At 42.5% G+C, this 14,494-nt stretch overlaps 1 long non-coding RNA gene across 1 annotated transcript; it reads left to right on the top strand.

Moving 5' to 3' along the window:
* Positions 1-134: 134 nt before the first annotated feature.
* LOC310642969 lies at positions 135-6,334 on the top strand. The gene is made up of 3 exons (XR_014492998.1): positions 135-184; positions 1,823-2,196; positions 6,319-6,334. It is a non-coding gene; the product is annotated as an uncharacterized lncRNA (long non-coding RNA).
* Positions 6,335-14,494: the final 8,160 nt, after the last annotated feature.

The following is a 14,494-nucleotide window of genomic DNA, read 5'->3' as shown; positions in this document are numbered from 1 at the left end:
ACAGGGGTCTTCAAACTCGGCCCTTTTATGACTCGTGGACTTCAACTCCCAGAATTCCTCAGCCAGCATGCCTGGCTGAGGAATTCTGGGAGTTGAAGTCCACGAGTCATAAAAGGGCCGAGTTTGAAGACCCCTGCGATAAAATAACACTTTTCGTTGTTTTAGGGAGATCCCTGTTGTACAGGTAATCTTGTGGCACCTTAAAGTTTAATATGTTAATTCGGGCATAAAAGCTTATGTGGCTAATGGCTCATAATATATGTGCCTACATTATTGTTTATGACTTGCTTTCGTGTTCAAAACTTAGGTGTATATAAATGCATAGTTGTATAAATTAAGTCCAATAAAATCAGCTGACAATTACTCAACATTGTGTTGTTATATACAGTTGCCTGTAGTGAGATGAGTGGCAAATGCACGTAATAAATAAAATAAATATACCTTATTTAATACACGATTAAATAAATTATCCTTTATATTTCTACACGAAGTACGATCCAAACCAAATAAATCCTGCAATTGACTTATTTAGGGCTTCTAAAATGATGTAGTGATTAAAGCCATGAGCCCTATCCAACAAAATGCAGTTCAGTGGCAAGCAAAGTAAGGTTTTACGTGTAAAAAGAAAAGACCAAATGCACAGATAAAGAATAGGTGGTACATGGCTCAACAGCAATAATTGTGAGAGGGATATAGTGCAGGGCTTTTCAACCTTTTCACAGATTGTACCACTTTTAGGACATGACTATTTGAGTACCACTAGTGCTTAGCAAGGTGTCAAAAACTTGATGACTAAAAAGGGGGGGGGATTTTGGGTTTTACTGATTAGATTCATTTATTGTTATAGAAATGGCTAGTTTATAATATTATGGAAAAGTAAAAAGATGAGGTTCAGTGTTAACACTTCCTTCTGCTGCAACAGAGAAAGTCTGTTCTTTTTCCCTGCTCCCCCTCACTTCCCTTTTTCTTCCCCACTGTGTCCAACTATTTATTTATTTATTTATTATTGGGACTTATATGCCGCCCTATCTCCCGAAGGACTCAGGGCGGCTAACAACAATAACATACAATAAATACAGAAGTTAAGATTTGCTTTTGTATTTTTGTATTTTATTCTATAATCTAATAAAATATTACAAACTGTAGAAAAAAAGAAAAAAGTACCAGTTTTAATTTCTTCGGTGGCTGTTCCTTTGCTGAATCACTTTCCCTTTGCACTGACAAATGTATGATGAATTTATCCATGTTTATTAATATGCACCACTACCAGCTAGTTCAGGGGTCTTCAAACTTGGCACTCTTAAGACTTGTGGACTTCAACTCCCAGAGTTCCTCAGCCCTCATGGCTGGTTGAGGAATTCTGGGAGTTGAAGTCCACAGGTCTTAAAGTTGCTAAGTTTGTAGACTCCTGAGCTGATCAGCCCTTCTTCCTCTTTCCCTTCTGAGGTCTTCCACAGTGTAGTAAGAATGCACCCCCCAATCCTTTCCTTGTACCCTTAAAGACACAGAAATCAAGTGCAAAGCAAGAAAATAAACACAAACTCCATTTTTTTCTCTTTAAGCTGCCTCAGGCCTGTCACATGACACAATGTTGCAATTCTAGACTGAAAGGCTCCAGCAATTGTGAAAGACTTACCTGTAAATTAAGCCTGTTTACCTTCAAAGGAAACTTTCTAAAAGCCATAGACTCAGTTAAAGGGGTTAAAACTAATTACATTTGTTTAAATGGATTAAACCTTTCCTATTGTCTTTTTTCCCTTCTCTTACCCAAACCATGTTCTTTTATAGCCTCTCCTCTCTTCCCCCCCCCCTTTTTCTTCAGTACACCTCCAACTCCAGCTGCTTCTGGAAGTGCCAATCAGCTGGAGCCAATCAGCTGGAACCCTGCCAGCTCCTGGGGCTTCTGCCAAGCCCAGGCAGTCATGCAGCTGCAGCTGCCTCTCCCTCAGGCTTGGCTCGCTTACGCTCACTCCCCTCTCCTGCTACACTTGGCTAGCAGTCACGTACCACCTGCCATGTGGCAAAGTACCACAGGTGGTACACGTACCACCGTTGAAAAACCCTGATCTAGTGGACAACCACTTAAGTATGAGTCAGCAATATGCTGTAGCTGCCAAAAAAACCAATACAGTCCTTGCCTGCATCAATAGAGGAATAGTATCAAGATCACATGAAGTATTAGTACATACTGCTGAGGTGAGAGCACATCTGGAATACTGTGTCTGGTTCTGGTCACCAAAATACAAAAAAAAATGTTGGGACTTCTAGAGTGCAGAGAAGAACAACAAAGATGATTAGGGATCAGGAGGCTAAAACATAATGGTTGTGGAAATTGGGTATGTTTAGCCTTAACAAAGAGAAGGACTAGGAGTGACATAATAGGAGTCTTCTAATATATGAGAGACTGCCATAGAAAAGAAGGGAACAATCTATTCTCCAAAGCACCTGAGAGCAAGACAAAAAGTAAAGGATGGAAACTTATCAAAGAGAGATGCGACTTAGAACTAAGAAGAAACTTTCTGACAGTGAGAACAATTAATCAGTGGAATCACTTGTCTTCAGACGTGGGTGCTTCCACACTGGAGGTTTTTGAGAAAATATTGGACAGCCATTTGTTCAGAATGATATAGGGTCTCCTGCTTGGGTAGTGGGTTGGACTAGAAGACCTTCAGGGTCCTTTTCAACCTTGTCATTCTGTATTCAGTATTGGGCTAGGAACAGTTTGATGGCTAATTTTGAAATGATCATTCACCTGCAAACCAATTTACCTCATGGGATTGTTATTATGTAAGAAAAAATAAGGAGGGAGTTGTATAATACCAGCTTAAGACCGTGGATAAAAGGCAAGATATAAATCCAATAAATGAATATTATCCAAACTGCAAAAAAAAGGATATTTAAATATTCTGTATCTTTTTGCTACCATCTACTGGTCATTCAAATTTTTATTTCCTGGATCTAATAGTCCTACTTTGATGAGCTTTCCTCAAGCTGTATTGGGATTTATAATGCATTGTGCACCAAATTTAGAAAGGATATGCCACTTTAAAATATTACTAACAATATATTAGTGCTGGTAACAGTGTGAGGACAAAGTACATGTGCATCATATGAATTTGCTTGGCTCATAACAATCTCCATCCAAATGTCTTCTGTTTCTAAGGCAATAAAAACTTTCAATTCTGCTACACTTTAATAGGAAGTTGACAGTTTAGCTGGCTACCACTAATATCCTTTAGGCTGCAAGGGGACCCCGCCATATTAATGGAACTGATAAATGAGGTCCTGCATGAGCACCTGTACACAGGAGTCTTGGCATACTTGGATGATGTATTATATACACAAGACCCTTGAGGACATGTGAGGCTGGTCAGAGCCATATTCAGAAAATTGCAGGAGGCCCAACTTTATGTGAAGCTGTCTAAGTCTGAATTTCACAAAACTCACTTAGACTGCCTGGGATACTGGATCTCCAGCCAGAGAATGGAGATGGAGCCTAGCAAGATGAAGGCAATATTGGAGTAGGAGCCCCCATGAACCAGGAGGCAACTGCAGACTTTCCTGGGTTTCGCAAACTTTTACTGCCAGCTCATGCCTACCTTCACCAAGATAGTCCAACTGATCACCAATCTGCTAAAAACGGGGGGAGGGGGAATGAAACTAAAACCCATTCAGCTCCTGGATTGGTCCCTTGACTGCCAAGTCACATTTGAAAAGTTGGAGCACCCTGACCCAGAGAAGCCATTCGTGAACAGGCTGATGCCAGTGATGTAGCAGTATGGGTAGTCCTACTCCAAAGGAATGCCAAATGGGAGATAGAACTCTGTGCTGGGCAATCTGGAAAAGGAGGCTTACACAATCTGATGGGTTCTCTTAACCTGAAGGCAATTCCTGGAGGGCAGCAAGTTCCCCTTTGAGGTCTGGATGGATCATAAGAACCTAGAAGCTCTAAAGGCCAGCAGGAGACTATCGCTAAACATAGTAGTAACTGTGAGAGGGATCTTGGAGTCCTAGTGGACAATCATTTAAAATATGGATCAGCTGTGTGCTGCAGCTGCCAAAAAGGCCAACCCAGTTCTAGGCTGCATTAACAGAGGAATAGAATCAAGATCATATGAAGTGTTAATACCACTTTATAATGCCTTGGAAAGGCCACACTTGGAATGCTGCCTCCAGTTTTGGGCACCATGATGTAAAAAAGATGTTGAGACTCTAGAAAGATTACAGAGAAGAGCAACAAAGATGATCAGGGGACTGGAGGCTAAAACATAAAAAACAGTTGCTGGAATTGGGTATGTCTTGTTTAATGAAGAGAAGGTCTAGGGGTGGCATGATAGCAGTGTTCCAATATCTCAGGGGTTACCACGAAGAAGGAGTCAAGCTATTCTCCAAAGCACCTGAAGGCAGGACAAGAAGCAATGGATGGAAACTAATCAAGGAAAGAAGCAACCTAGAACTAAGGAGAAATTTCATGACAATTAGAACAATTAATCAGTGGAACAACTTGCCTCCAGAAGTTGTAAATACTCCAACACTGGAAGCTTTTAAGAAGAGAGTGGACAACCATTTGTCTGAAATGGTATAGCATTTCCTGCCTGAGCAGTGGGTTGAACTAGAAGACCTCTAAGATCCCTTCCAAGTCTTTTGTTCTCTCCTCTCCTCTCCTCTCCTCTCCTCTCCTCTCCTCTCCTCTCCTCTCCTCTCCTCTCCTCAACACTTTAACCAATTCAACTTCGTTCTCTGGTATCAGCTTCCTTGCAGATGCCCTCTCCCATATGCCACAATGCAATAGTGCCCGAGAGGCAGTGGTGACATCCATCATCCCATCTGAGCAGCATGCAGTACTGGTTCTCACCTGACAACAAGCAGTGCCTCAGCAGGAGCAACCCTTAAAAGATGCCCTAGTAAGTGATGAATGGTTCCAGCAGCACAAAGATGACCTATCTGTGAAGGAGGGGCTAGTGTGGAAAGGCACCAAAATATATTTCCCAACCAGCCAATGGACCTGGATTTTACACAGGAGTTACAATGCTAGACATTTTGCATTTGTGAAGACCCTGCACCTAGAGAAGAAAAACTTCTGGTGGACAAAAATGAAAAAGGACATAAAAGCATATGTGCCCAGCTGCCTTGTGTGTGCCTCAATGAAATGGATGTCCAGGAACACTCCACCACCACCCACGGGCTGCTGCAGCTGGTAGTCAACCCAATGAACCTCTGGGAGGAAATCTCCATGGACTTTATTGTGGATTTGCCAGAGGGTGTTGGGAACACTATAATTTGCACCATTAGGGACTTGTTCTCCAAGCAGGCACATTTCATGGCATGCCCAAAAATTCCCTCCACCCAATCCCTGGCTAGGCTATTCATACAACATATCTACCAACTGCATGGAGTCCCAAAGCGCATCATCTCAGACCGGCGCATGCTATTCACCACAAAATTTTGGTGGGAATTCCTTAAGCTGATTGGCTATTCAAAGGGTCTTAGCTCCACCTACCACCCCAATACCAATGGAGCCTGTGAACAGACAAATTCCATGTTAGAGCAGTACCTGAGGTATTATGTAAATTACCAACAGACCAATTGGGCTGAACTGCCTTTTGCGGAAGTGGCAGATAATAACTCCGTGCATAGTAGTATGGGATTTATCCCATTCAGGGTAGCTAGTGGAATGGAGTTTGCATCAATGACAGAGATCCCTCAGTGACAACCTTCCTCAGTATCATTGACTGAGTGGATGGAAACCTTAAAGGAAATGTGGGGAGTAGTGCAGAGAGTGTTACAAGAGGCTAGAGAGACACAAAAGAGGCAAGCAGACAAGAAGAGGGCACCATGGGGGGAATTCAAAGTGGGAGATAAAGTGTACTTGTCTACAAAGTTTCTCAACCTGAGGTAGCCTTGTATGAAGTTGGGCCCCAAGTATATAGGACCTTTCCAAATTATCCTGATTGTAAATCTGGTTATTGTAGAATTACAGCTGTCAAAAAGCTTCAGGCGAGTCCACCCAGTATTTCACTTCAGCCTGTTGAAAGCTTTCTGCAGTTTGGAGTTAAGACCTGCTGTGGAAGCATCTCCTCTGGTCAAAGGAGAGAACTATGGCATTAAGGAGATTCTTAACTCCCAGTGCCATAGAGGGAAACTGCAGTATCTAGCATTATGGAGAGGCTACCCTTTGGCCGATGCAGAATGGGTGGTAGCAACAGATGTAAAGGCAGCTAGATTCGTACACAGATTTCATGCTGAGCATCCAGGTCAGCCCAAGTGAAGGAGGTCGTGGAAGTAATGGTGTGTGCCCTGTTGTGTTTTATTTTCCAGGACTATCATTCTGCTGGAGGGTCAGCATATCAAACCTGACTCAACTCCATAGCTGCACCTGTTGTCACTCGCAGTTTGCCAAACAGCAAGGGAGTGGGGTAGGCGAATTCCTAAGGAGGGAGGGAAGCTCCAGAATGCAAGGATGCCTTCTGATGCTGGTGAGATGTTAGACGCCAAGGTCAAGTTATTAAATGTTTGAGCAGCACAGACAGTTTTTGCCCCCCAAAAGAGAACTCAACCCAATTGGTGAACTATGAACTGTGGGTGGCCTGGAGGGGAAAAGGGGTTTTACCTATGGGGCTTTCATGGGGAAAATCCCAGAACTGACTTTGCTTCCACTGTACAGATCACTAATGATTCCTTGTGATTGCGTGGAGATGTTCTTGTAGGTTTCTTGGTAAGATTTCTGAAGTGGTTTACTATGGCTTCTTTCCTAGGGCTGAGAAAGAATTGTCTGGCCCAAGGCCACCCAGATGGCTTTATACCTAGGCTGGATTAGAATTCAAAGTCTCCCTGTTTTTAGCTTGGTGCATTAATCACTGCACCAAACTGGCTCTCCCTAAGCATAATTAATCCCCAATCATACTTAGCAAGCTGTAAATCCCAGGTGATATCTTGAAACCAGCTTTGTGTTTATGTATGCATGTGTGTTGTCAAACATAAAGAGAGCATTAATTCTGGCACTGGGGCATTCTTTTTAGTAAGCTGTATATACTGTACATCAAAAACTGTTTTTTATCAAAATCCTAACATGAAAGTTTGTAAGAGAGAATAAGAGGTGAGAACAATTTCCATCAACTCCAGCCACTGCTGCAAAGTTGAACTAGATTTTCAGAAGCCCATTTCTTTCTCTGAGTGATTGATCTTAGACTATAATTGGATAGAGAGCAGGAATTGTGGATTCAGGCCAAATATTGGCTCACAATTCTTCTACAGCTGTGTATAATAAGATTTTGGCAGCTGAGGAGAGACAGTCTTAAAATAATCACAGGGATTGCAACCATATATTTTGATTATGGAATTATATGCTTATGTGAACCCAGTTTCTGTAATTGTAAATGACAACTGAACATCCAGGGACATAGCCTTGATTGCATTGTGGGTTGACCAGGGTTACATTTTAAATGTGGGAGAAGTGGGTTTTTTTTTCATTATTTTGTAACTGTTACCTTCTATTTTGATATTATGTGGGGTAAGTACGGTACTTCTTTCAAATATAGTGTACAGGTAGTCCTCAATTTATGACCAAAACTGAACCCAAACTTAATGTTGCTAAGCCAGGCACTTGTTAAGTCAGTTGTGCCTCATTTTATGACCCTTTTTTATCACAGGTTAAGCAAATCACTGCAGTTTTTTTTAATGAATCATAATTTGATTGAGCAAATCTGGCTTTCTCCATTCACTTTGCTTGCTTAGAAATTGTGATCAAAAGACCCCGGGAGAATACAACGGTCATAAGTACATGCCACTTGCTAAGCAGCCAAATCACATGACCATGGGGAACTTCAATAACCCTAAGTGTGAAAAGCAGTCATAAGTCATTTTTTTCAGTGCCATTGTAACTTCAAATGATCACCAAATGAATGGTTGCAAGTCCAGGACTATCTGTATGTTATTGTTTCTTCATTAGATAACGAGAAACTTTTTCAAGATTATAGCTCCCTCTGTTGATAAAACAAAAACACTGTTATCTTTCAACTTCTTTAAGGGATAGAAGAAAGAAGCCACAATATTGTGAAAATAAGACCCATCTCGAAAATAAGCCCTAGACTGATTTTTGGGAGCAGGCCTAATATACGTCTTACCCCAAAAATAAGCCCAGGGGGTGGGCGTGGCCAGCACAACCAGTGGCAAGCGCGGGGGGCCGACGGTGTCTGGCAGCAGCCGCAGCCCACTGGCCCTTTAGTGCAGCATAGATAAATTCAAGCATGGAAGCAAAGGCAGGGAGAAGGCAGGCCATCCGGACACGTCACACACTTTTTGCCCAGAGGGATATTGGAAATTTCGTCTTCTTGCCAAAGGGGCGCTTACAAACCGAGTGATTCACTCCATCTCCAAGCGTCATTTCTCCATTTCCAAATGCTTTGTTTCCAAATGCCCCATAGGCACCCAAACACTTTTTGCCCAGATGCTTCGTCTTGTTTGCAAATGGGGCACTTGGGAACAGAAGGAATCGCTTGGTTTCTAAGCGCCCCATTTGCAAGCAGATGAAGCTTCCAGTCTCCCTCTGGGTGAAAAATGTTTGGGCGCCTATGGGGCACTTGGGGCAGCTCCACCCCCTCCCCCACCTGCCTCGCCTCATGGCGGTAGCATAGCATGGTGGGCCACAGAAGTGGGCCAGCAGCCACACAGGCTCCTGCTGGATGGGGCTGTTGGTGCCACTGCCACAAGGTGAAGCAGGTGTTGGGGGGAAAATAAGATCTCCCCTGAAAATAAAACATACTGCCTCTTTTGGAGACAAAAAAATTATAAGATCAGGTCTTATTTTGGGGAAAACACAATATGTAGAGCTTTTGGGACTTTGGACAGTTCCAAATAGTTTTTTAAAAGATTTATTTTACTACTTGATATCTCCCCAATCCATCGAATGCAGAACAGCTAAAAGAAGTAGACCTCACCCAGTCTAGAGTTCTGCAATGCGCCCCAGGTCTCCATGGTTTGTACTTTTGGTTTAATGCGTGGTGTGAACTCAAACAATTAACTACTGTATTAACTATGATTAAACAAATCACGGTAGTGCATTGTGTGGACCTAGCCACTGTAATTTTTATTCAGCAGTGAGGAGAAAAGTACTTCACATTTGCTCAATTGGTATTTTTATTGTAAATGTCTAGATCCCAAAGTTCAGCTTTGATATTAAAAAAAAAATCAGGATTGAATCTAAGCTGAAGTTAAATGTTGGGAAAAACCAACTGATACAAAGTCAGATAAATAAATCTTAACATATTTCTTTAATTACCGGTAAAATATTTGTAAATGTCTCCATCATGCCGACTCTGAACAGTGTAGAATAAAGCAACAAGAATGCATTGGAAAGCTAAGTGCAATGTATTATTCAAGTGCCAGGAACAGTCCATTTTTTCTGCCAATGAAACATCACCCACTAAAAGGGTGGGAGATATATACATGTAATATTTATTAAAAAATAGTTTATAAATAGTTTATAATAAAACATCTTCAAGAAAACAAGCAAGCTCAGAGAGCACCAAGGATCCCTCATTTAAACCCTGAGCTACAAATATTCTCTTTTATTGGTAGATAGAGTGCCCCTATCACTGAAGTTTTTAAATCAAGATGTATAGCTTATCAGGTAGTAACTAGCCAATTATACCGTAACAGTTTAAGATTTTAATAAACCATGGGAGACTGGTTATTGTGTAAAATAAAATCATCTAGCTCAGTATCTTGCTTACAGAGGAGATTCAATTAGATATCTTTAGATACTCATATAAATGTTATACAGGTGGTGATGATCAGACTTCTCCAAACTGTAAATGTTTGGTGTTGTATCTCACAGAACTACTAAATGTTCTGTAGCTATACTGTAATTACAATCAGCTTATATAAAAGGATACCAAGTGGAGAGAGCTGGACATTGTGGTTTTGTGATATCCTTCACTTTGCTTCACTAGGGAAGAAAGGAAATTTATGATCCACATGCAGCACAATTAATTTACGTTTGCTCAGAAGCAAATCATATTGTGTTAAATGGAATGTTCTCACAAGCAATTGCATGAAATAGTGTTAGTAACTAATGAGATTAAAAGCTCCTTGATACACTTTCTAGACCGACAAGAATGAAAGCAAGTTTCTATTGTTTGAACAGATCTTTATCTTTTCCTTTTTAATATTGGATTATAGTATGGACTTCATACTTAATATGTTCTCACAAGTTGTTTCTAACACAGTTTTAAATGTGTGCCTAATCTCATTAGCACTGCTTTAATTTTAAATAGATAGCTAACACTATGATTTTGTAGTCACATGAAGTAACATACACACTATGCATTTAACAGATTGAATGGTTAGATGCTGCTTCTCAAGGCCTAATCTACACATTATCATTGGATGACTCAAAACTGGTGTTTCACAGATAAATGTGGAAGTGTCTGCACTTAAGGCTGTTCCTTTGCACATAAGAGACAGACAAAATAAGCTCTGTTGGAGATGTTTGATTTAGAATGATTGCTCCAGGCTTGCAATTCACAACCTGGAATGTGTCCAAACCTGTTTTTATACAGTTCTTCTGCATTCATTCTTTCCCTTGAAAGAGTCTCTTTTTAAGCAAATGCAAAAGATGTTGTAGCATCTTAAACTAGTCACAACTCATTTCCTTTCCTCTTTTGTATAAAGCTAAGCTTTATAGAGAGCTTTGTTCATGTAAAACAGACATGTTAAACCCGTGATGTCACGTGACATTGATTGAGGTATTGGAGCTTTTTTCCCATTGCCGGCAATGGGGAGGGTGCGGTTTCCTGGTGATGCATCTGGCCCATGGGCCGGCAGTTTGACACCCCTGATCTAAAACATAGAACCATTGAATATTTTAGTTAGTGAACTGAATATACAGTGTGTAAATCAATTCATTATGTAATAGAAATTAATCTCTTCCTTGTGCATAACAGTAGAATCCATGAATACTTTTATTTAAAACATTTGCTAAAATGTTTTCATCACTGACCTGTAACTTAAGTAAAGGTAAAGGTTCCCCCACACATGCGTGCTAGTTGTTTCCAACTCTAGGGGCCGGTGCTCATCTCTGTTTCAAAGCCAAAGAGCCAGCGCTTGTCCGAGGACGTCTCCGTGGTCATGTGGCCGGCATGACTAGACGCCAAAGGCGCACGGAACGCTGTTAGCTTCCCACCGTAGTGGTCCCTATTTTTCTACTTGCATTTTTATGTGCTTTCGAACTGCTAGGTTGGCAGAAGCTGAGACGAGTAACAGGCGCTCACTCTGTTACGCGGCACTCGGGATTCGACCCGCCAAACTGCCGACCTTCTGATCGACAAGCTCAGCGTCCTAACCTCTAACTTAGAAGTGGCCATATACTCTGGAAATACAATCTTCAAGTTACATTTGATTCCTGATGACCACATGGCTACATCCATGTAGAACAGAACAGAACAGAACAGAACAGAACAGAACAGAAGAGTTGGAAGGAACGTTGGAGGTCATCTAGGCAAGCCCTCTGTTCAGGCAGGAAACCCTGTACCATTTCAGACAAATGGTTGTCCAGTCTCTTCTTAAAAACTTCCAGTGTTGGAGCATTCACAACTTCTGGAGGCAAGTTGTTCCACTGATTAATTTCTGTCAGGAAATTTCTTTCTAGTTCTAGGTTGCTTCTCTCCTTGATTATTTTCCATCCATTGCTTCTTTTTCCTGACCTCAGGTGCTTTGTAGAATAACTTGACTTTCTCTTCTTCGTGGCAACACTGCTATCTTGTCACCCCTAGTCCTTCTCTTCATTAAACTAGATATATCCAATTCCAGCAACTGTTCCTTATATGTTTTAGCCTCCAGTCCCCTGATCTTCTTTGTGTTGTTTTTTTTAATCCCATTTACAGTATATCCCACCCTTCTCCGAAGACTCAGGGCGGCTTACAATCTAAGAAGCACAAATCAATGTGCTTAGCAATAGCCTTCATTCTATGTATATGCCTGCTTATTAGGGCTTTCGGCCCCCTCCAAGCGGCATTTTTACAAAGTCAGCTTATTGCCCCCAACAATCTGGGTCCTCATTTTACCTACCTCGGAAGGATGGAAGGCTGAGTCAACCTTGTTGCTCTTCTCTGCACTCTTTCTAGAGTTTCAACATCCTTTTTATATCACGGTGACCAAAAGTGCATGCAGTATTTCAAGTGTGGCCTTACCAAGGCATTATACAGTGGCATTAACACTTCATATGATCTTGATTCTATCCCTCTGTTAATGCAGCTTAGAACTGGGTTGGCTTTTTTGGCAGCTGCAGTACATAGCTTGCTCATATTTAAGTGATTGTCCACTAGGACTCCAAGATCCCTCTCACAGTTACTACTATTGAGTGAGGTGCCATCTATGCTATACCTGTGCATTTGGTTTTTCTTGCCTAAATGTAGAATGTAGTTTGCTTTACAACAAATCAGAATTGGTTTGCTATTTGCTCTGTTCTAGAATTTCCCCAATTACTTAATTAACTGCACACCTTGGGATTTTTTAATGGGTTCCCATCCGCATAATAACCAGTTCGAGTTGAGATTTTTTTAAGGTTAGTTGGATGTTGCCATCTGCTAAGAAGCAGTTATTATTTGCATGTTGAAGTTTTCTGTTGTCTCCAGCAATATCTGTTGATGAGAGTGGCACTGTCTGTATAGAAACAAATGGGGGGGAGGGGAAGGCTCTTACTGGATTCAGAAGTACTGTTTGATGGACAGATAGGGATCAGGAAACTTTTTTTTTCAGTTCAAGTGTTTGAGCCTTGGAATATGATATTGCTCTCATCATACTTGCTTGGACTACTGTAATGAACTCTAGAGAAGATTCTCCTTGAAGATTACCCAGAAGCTACAATTGCTGTTACACTTCTATATGAATGTAGGATACCAGTGTTCTGAGTTCTTGAGTAACTTCCTATTGACTTCCAAGTACCATTCAAATGGCAGGTTCTTAAAAACTCTTAAAGCCTTATTATGACTTGGGATTGAGGTATGTCCAGGATTGCTTTCTCCACTCATTTTTAACTCAGCAGATACGTAATCATTTTTGTGATGTGAGAAGTCTAGCAGCTGCAGTCTTTCTGGTGTGGGATCTATCTTATGGGTTACCTTTCTTCCTGATATTCAATCAGCTTCCACTTTATTAGGCTTTAGGAAATAATTGAAAGCAAAGTTGTTTGGGAGAGCTTTTGAATTATGAGAACTGGGATTTCTAGGTCCATTTTTAAATTCAACTGTGTTTTATCATACTGTTGTTTAAAATGTTATTTTGATTGCTCGTTCTTTAATTCTTATTGTCGGTAACGTGGGCATTGTGGGGTCATTTGATGCTGTGTATATTTTTAACTGCAACGATGGGTTAGAAATTGAAGAAATAAAAATAAGGCCACTCTCGAAGTACATAAGTGTTCATTATGCCAAAAATGCAGTAAACGTGAAAGCTGGAATGCCTTGAATTCACACCAAAGGACAGCAACAGTTCTTCATTCTGATGTTTCTTGGAGTTCGACCCGACCCTTTTTTGTGGCTTGGATTTACGGCAAAGGATTATTAAGCGGCACCGTCCATTCAGCGCCCGACGTCGATCTGTGAGTCTTAGGCAGGGGTCTTCAAACTTGGCCCTTTTATGACTTGTGGACTTCAACTCCCAGAATTCCTCAGCCAGCAAAGCTGGCTGAGGAATTCTGGGAGTTGAAGTCCACAAGTCATAAAAGGGCCAAGTTTGAAGACCCCTGGTTTTAGGGATAGGAATGTGGAGACGGGAATTCTCTCGGATTCGAGCCAGGGCTGCCGCGACGCTTCCCAGGGGCTCACCTTGCCGGAGGCCTCCCGCCTTAGCGCGCTTTTGCCCTGCCTTCTCCTCATCTACCGGCAGAGGTCAACCCTGCTTCTCCGGGACCGAGCTGGCTCCGAAACGGAGCGGCGGGAGCTCTTGACATCACATCCAGACTCCTCCTGCGCACGACCCTTTCCAACTCTTCAACTCCCCCCTTTTCTCTCCCCCCCAAACAAAACATTTCCGCTGGCGAGAGTCGGCCGTAAACCTAGCCGGGCAGGGCTGGGGAAGAATGGGAGAGGTCAAGAGCAGAAGTCGACTCGACGCCGCCGAAGCAGCGCGCCGAGCCCGTCACTCCGGGACTCGTCCTTTTCTTTCCAAAAACCCCGCCGGGACCGAAAAGGCGCCCTTTTAAGCCAAGCGCGCCAGCCGAAACCTCCCGTTTTCCTTCAGCAGCCGGCGGCTGCAGAGGCGAGGCGGGCGGGAGGGTTCGGGCGGGCCACGGATCGCGGGTGGGAGGCAGCGCTCCGCTCCGAGTCCCTTTAAAAGAGGGGAAAGCGCGGCCGAGGCGAAATGCCAGCCTTCGGGTTGCAAAGGTGAGAGGCGCTCGCCCACCTTTCTCGGCTTCGCGCCGACCGGCGGGTCCCGTCCCCTCACGCGCCTCCCGGCGCGCGCGCGCGCGCGCTCGCGCGCTCGCTCGCTCGCCCCC

Source organism: Vipera ursinii (assembly GCF_947247035.1).
Source record: "Vipera ursinii genome assembly, chromosome: 7".
Taxonomy (NCBI): Eukaryota; Metazoa; Chordata; class Lepidosauria; order Squamata; family Viperidae; genus Vipera; species Vipera ursinii.
Note: the sequence above shows the minus strand (reverse complement) of the source record. Positions and strands in the feature narration are given on the sequence as shown.